The sequence below is a fragment of the Heterodontus francisci genome, chromosome 12, assembly GCF_036365525.1.
Source record: "Heterodontus francisci isolate sHetFra1 chromosome 12, sHetFra1.hap1, whole genome shotgun sequence".
NCBI lineage: Eukaryota > Metazoa > Chordata > Chondrichthyes > Heterodontiformes > Heterodontidae > Heterodontus > Heterodontus francisci.
In genome coordinates this window covers 98,735,356-98,741,701 of record NC_090382.1, presented here as the reverse complement: position 1 = coordinate 98,741,701, position 6,346 = coordinate 98,735,356, and the positions used below count along the sequence as shown (strand labels likewise).

General features: G+C 41.3%; 1 protein-coding gene across 3 annotated transcripts in view; it reads left to right on the top strand.

Annotated features, from left to right (window-relative positions):
• Positions 1–1,076: 1,076 nt before the first annotated feature.
• Positions 1,077–6,346, top strand: part of sparc (secreted protein, acidic, cysteine-rich (osteonectin)) — a 34,570-nt gene continuing 29,300 nt past the window's right edge. For 2 of the 3 annotated variants that reach the window (XM_068043914.1, XM_068043912.1), the window contains exon 1: positions 1,077–1,185. The gene's annotated coding sequence lies outside the window, so the exon portion shown is untranslated. Of the gene's footprint in view, positions 1,186–1,835; positions 1,946–6,346 lie in introns of all 3 variants that reach the window. The other variant, XM_068043913.1, reaches the window with a different exon arrangement.

The following is a 6,346-nucleotide window of genomic DNA, read 5'->3' as shown; positions in this document are numbered from 1 at the left end:
TAAACATTGTACATCGGCATGGGAGATATAAAGAAAAACTTGCATTTATATAGCACCTTTCATGACTTTAGGATATAACAAAGCGCTTTACAGTCAATTAAGTACTTTTGAAGTATAATCATTACTGCAATGTAGGAAATACAGCAGCAAATTGTACACAGCAAGGTCCCACAAGCAGCAATGAAATAATGTTCAGTATTTTAAAAATATTGGTTGAGGGATAAATATTGGTCATCACACCGGGGAAAGCTCCGTGCTCTTGGTAGTTGTAATATGGTGCAGATAATAAGTATACTCTATGGGGGTTGATTTAGTTTGAATTATTGACTTGGTCTAAGCAAATGCAAAGGAAGAAACACAGTACAAGGATCCTGAAAAGATTCTGGTTACATTTTGAACAAAGCTCTGTATTAGATTTAGTACATTTTCCAAAGTTTGATTTTAAAAGCCATATATATATATATATAAACCCTAAATCTTTATTGCAGACATGCATAAAACAAATGGTAGTGCAGTACATTTTTGAGGAGCTAATCTGTAAATTCCACTGCCGGAGCTATGCTAGAGCATGTTTATGCAGGGTGCAGCTGAGAGCCACGTCTACTGAGATGAAGCGCAGTAATTATCTGCACTCCCTTCATCATCGGTTTTCTTTAAATTTAAATTTGGACCACGTAGATATGCAGCTGCCACGTTGACAGTTTTTTTCCATACAAAACAAATCCAGATGTTTTCTTGTTCTTAGGATACTGCCAGATAATCAGCTAAGGCACAAAGAACCGATTACTGAAGCAACGGATGGCTCTTTGTTGATGAATCAATACATGCAGATACAATTCACAAACAGAAACATAGGTAGAATTAATTTAACGAAATCGTGTTGTTTCCTGCGAACATGCAGAGTTTTGAAAATAGTGAGATAAATCTGACCAAATGACGCTGTGGATAGATTGTTCTGGTCTGCGTGTCAGAGGGTGCATTCCATTGGTAGACTATGCATTTGATTTTCCACCAGAACAATTTGAAGGGGGAGGGAGAGACTGAGGCTGAGAGAGAGAGAGAGAGACAGCCCACCAGGGATACCATTGCTTCATTTCCTGTCAGCTTGCTCTAAAGAGTCAGTTTCTCTCATTGCCTCAGTCAGCCTGGTGCTCTCTCACTGCCGATCAGTCTCTCCCTTCTGAGGTATGAACTATACTTTTTTGTTGTTTGTTTTCCACAGCTGTTTTTTTTCTGAATTTCTGCAAATATTTTTAATTCATGTTTTGAGATTACATCCTTTTATCCATTGCTCAGCTTTTTTTGACAATCTGCTCTTTTGTTGTTGCTTATCTACAACTTACTGTCACTTCTGCATCTCATACACATACTTCAATGGAACATTCTTTCGCAATCTTTAAATGTCTGTAACTGTTAACAGAGTTTATTACTGCTATTGGTCCATGGGATATTTCGAAAGGATTTCCTTTGTTGTCCTGCAGGAAGAGTGTAAGATTCTTTATCGTTTAGTATGCTCTTGTTTTTAGTGTTTAGTGTATTCTTGGTGGACTAGATCTGAAGGCTGCGAAGTTGAATGATCTTTTCCATGAATACGTTTATGTTTTTTCAGCCTTCGTGAATCCCGTTACAAGACAGGTGGTTCGATGCGTTAAAGAGCGAGATCTTTTGTTTTGGGAAAGGGAACTCTTAGAGCGAGTTCTCTCGGATTTTGTTACGGTTAAAACATAGATAGACAACCCCCGGAGAAGGGAAAGTGAGACTCGACATTTCAGGGCTGGGTCCAACTGATAAAGGACTAGGATACAGTAACTGAGATGAAGTTGTGTATGTAACAGATCGGACGGAAAATCAGATGTAATCTGTTGCCACACAGACAAACAAAAGAGGGCGAGGAGGAGGAGGACCTGAAACCTTACTCCCTTTCCCTTTCCTCGACAACAAAGAGGTCACTCCCTTTTTATCTTTTTATGGAAACCTGTCGGTTGTAATTAAAAGTTCTTTTAAGGTGTTGGGAGTCGTTCAGTAGTAACCAGTAACCGCCCGTGACTGCTTAGTCTTGCTCTTAGCACCAAATCTGTGCTTTAAAAAAATCTAATGCCAACTAATCTCTTTTAGTAAGTTTAATATGGTGCATAATTCAGATTGATGTAAATGAGTGTATATGTATATCTAATCCAATTAATGTATTCTAAACCCCCACTTTTATTAAGAAAACGGGGAAATGTCTCATCTGCTGCAATTTTGCCCGTTTTCAATGTGGAATAGTTATTTGAAGTATCTGGGACTTTGCAAGATAAAGTTTTTCAACTGGAGAATGACCACTGAAGTGCATTCCTCTTTTAAGCAGCGTTCGATATATGAAACACCAACAGGGGCGGTTTCAAATAAATTGATACCATCTCCAATTTGCAGCTTGGTTGTAATTGTTTTGTAACCCAACATTTGCTGCTTTGATCCTTTGGGGTTGGGGGGTGGTGGGGTGGGTGCAGAGCCGATCCGGATGATTCATTGGGTGGATCCTGTGAGTTGGTTGTGGGCTATGTTGGGGAACCTGAGCAGGTGCAGACAGCTGGATGCCAGCGGGGCTTTTCAGCATCTGCCCAGAGTAATTATCTTCTAACATCGAGAGGACGGGGGACTGTGACACGTCGACATGAGAAAATAACATGAAGGGAGGGGACCTTAGAACCATAGAAAAAGTACGGCACAGAAGGAGGCCATTCAGCCCATCGCGTCTGCGCCGAAGATAGCAATTAGTTCCACGCCCCGTGGCTCTGACATCCCCACCCTTCCATCGGCCTTTTTACAGTATATATCCATTTTATTTTTTGACGGTTACTATTGAATCTGCTTTTACTATCCTTTGTGGTAGTGCAGTCCAGGTTATAACAGGAGGGAGAGTGTCTGCAGGAAAATGATACGGAAAACAATGGCCCTAACCGAGCAGAATGAAATTAAAACAGAATAGCTAAGATCGGGGTGAAGGATGCGGGCCATAATGACACACCATTTATTACAAATTAATATATTTCTGGCAACTTTCCATGCGCACCCAAGGAATGTATTATCCTAGTAACACTATATATGGACATGCGGAACACGATAGGGAAAAGGAGCAGCAAAATATTCTAGAACTTTAAGTTTCCTAGCTCAATAAATCATGTAGTACGGGAATGTGTGAAATGAATACGAGGAGAAATCGTTGCTGTATTAAAGTGAAATCGACTTTGACTCGGTGCTTATTCCACGCAGATGGATTAGTCGAGGAGGCACAATCTGATTGATTTGTATATTTAAAATGTTTGTACAGCAATAAACGATATACAAGGGCTTAATTCCTCAAATGACCTCCTCTCATTTCCCACCGTCTTAGTTTCACCGTTGAATATGGGAAGCCTGGAGTTTCAATGCAAACAGAGCATCTCCTGCAAGATGCTATAGGATTCAGAGACAAATCCGCATGCAGCATACATTAGGGACCCATGCAGGACAAGAAATGGGAAGTTTGTTTCAGAATTCCACAGGGTAAATAGCTGCTGATGTTGGATTTATGTTGTTTCAGTTGCTCTGTGATTCAGGCCGTTCTGTACAGCAAGCAGTTACAGTACCACTGTTGAATTGAACTATTACTCTGTCCGTTCCCAATGACTTCCGAAAGGGGCGCAGAGGGTTTGGCGTTTGTGTGTGTGCGTGTGTGTGGTAGAGGGTGGGGGGGCGAGAAGAGGAAAGCAAGGATTTCCTGTACGGTTCCACCCATTCACAGATCAGTGTTTGGTGTTTATTTAGACTTTGAATTCAGACATACCCGCATCCTTGACTCCCCCAAGTAAACAAGTGCTGAAGACAAGCATTGCTGTCATATCTGATCCTGACAGCTCTCGGCGCATTGGTCTCTTCGGAATCTTCCAGAAGAGTTTCCAAATGAAACAAGAGAGACCGGACAAAGTGACCTGTATGTGTGCTTGTGTTTACACCTCTCCCTGAAATTGTGTTATGCACGATTCCAAAGCTATTACAAGTGTGTTACTCATGGCCAGTGTTCACAGACCGTTCCTTGTTCAAAGGCTTCCAGCTCAAAGAACGATGTTAGAATGAGGAGTTCTCCCAGTGTATGTGGGAAGAGATCCTCCCCCAGTCTTTCCAGCAAGATCTGAGGCTATTTGTCCACTTGCCTTAATGTTCTACTTTTATTCTTGGTGCCTTGGGTCTGAGAACAGAGAGGGAGGAATCTCTTTTCTGTCCCGCTAAATCACAGATAATTTGAAAATATCCATTTTATCTTCAGATTGTCTTGTGTATCCCCACACAAACCCAATCAGTGACAAAAACACCATACAATGCCCAGGTCTGAGAAAGTGCTGGTGGGATACGTTTTTGTTGTTGGAATTCTTCCAAGAAAGTTGAAGCCATATTAGGAGAGAGGGGGGAAATTATTAGTGACTAGATCCTTCCGGCTATCTTCAAAGAAGGGCAGACGTGGCGTCTGACGCCAGACCCTTTGTACATGGGTGGGGAAAATTACACGTCCTTATGGGCTACCAACAATACAGCGTCAAACTCACACCCAGACAGCAGAGTCCGAGCTTTCTAAGAGTTTTTTTTTCTGGTTTCATCATCTTCCAAACAACTGGAAACGTAATTTTTATGTTTAATATGTAAATACCATCCGACAATTTTATTGAATAAAATTCCCTCTATTTTCTTGAACATTTTTGTATTTTACTCTTTATTAGATGCAGTACATTTTCATTATTTACCAGTATCATGCCTTTCTGAAGGAGTAATCCGACCGACAAAAGAAGTGCAATGTTACAGATAGGGCAACACAGAGGAGGTACTTGGTAAAGCTTAAGGAGAAGCATTCGCTCTCTTCCACCCACATATGTATGGCTCTGCAACAGAGAATATTTTCAGGCTCAATATTGACCACTACTTCTAACACAAACAAAAGCGGCAATTTTCAAAGCACGGCAGTACAGTCTTACGACTGAGATAGATGTATACAATTACACTGCACACACCTCATTATTACAACATTGAAATACAAAATATGCCTTCAGAGAGGTTAAACCGCCCACTAAAAATCCCAGTAGGAAATGGTGCTCATTGCTTTAAAGGCTAACTGTAATCTAACAGGATCAAGCACGAATTGACAGAAAAGTAACAGCAATAAATACCCAATCGAATCATAAAATGGTTACAACACAGAGGGAGGCCATTCAGCCCATCATGTCTGTGCTGGCTCTCACTAAAAGCAACTCAGCTAGTCCCATTCCCCTGCCTTTTCCCTGTAGACCTACAGTTTATTTTTCTCCAGATAATTATCCAATTCGCTTTTGAAAGCCACCATTGAATCTGCCCCCACCACACTCTCAGGCAGTACATTCCAGATCCTAACCACTTGCTGCGTAAAAAAGCTATTCCTCATGTCGCCTCTATTGCCAATCACCTTAAATCGGTGTCCTCTGGTTCTTGCCCCCTTCTGCCAATTGGAACATTTTCTGCCTATCTAGTCTGTCCAAACCTCACATGATTTTGAACACCTGTTTCAAATCTCCTGTCAACCTTCTCTTCGCTCAGGGGAACAGACCCAGCTTTGCCAATCTATCCATGTAATTGAAGTCTCTCATCCCTGGAACCATTCACATAAATCTTTTCTTGCAACCTCTCCAGTGCCTTCACATCCTTCGTAGAGCGTGGTGCCCAGATTGGTTCGGCCTCAACTGTGGTATTGTGTCCAATGTTTTGTAAAAGTTCACCATAACTTCCTTGCTTTTGTACTCTATGCTTCTATTTATAAAGCCCATGATCCCTTGCACCTTATTAGCTGCTTTCTTAACCTGCCCTGGCACCTTCAACAATTTGTGCACATATACCCCCAGGTCCCTCTGCTTCTGCACCTTCTTTAGTATTGAATCCTTTATTTTGTATTGACTTTTCTTGTTCTTCCTACAAAAATGTATCACTTCACACTTCTCTGCATTAAATTTCATTTGCTATGTGTCTGCCTATTCCACCAGCTTGTCTATGTCCTCTTGAAGTCTATCACTATCCCCCTGACAGTTCACAATACATCCACGTCTTGTGTCATCTGCATATTTTGGGATTGTGCCCTGCACACCCAAATCTAGGTCATTAATATAGATCAAGAAAAGCAGTGGTCATAATACTGACCCCTGTGGAGCCTCACTATATACCTACCACCAGTCCGAAAAACTATTCACCATTACTCTCTTTTCCTGGCACTCAGCCAACTTTGTATCCATGCTGCCACTCCCTTTATTCCATGGGTTTGAACTTTGCTGACAAGCCTTTTCTGTGGCACTTTATCAAATGCCTTTTGGAA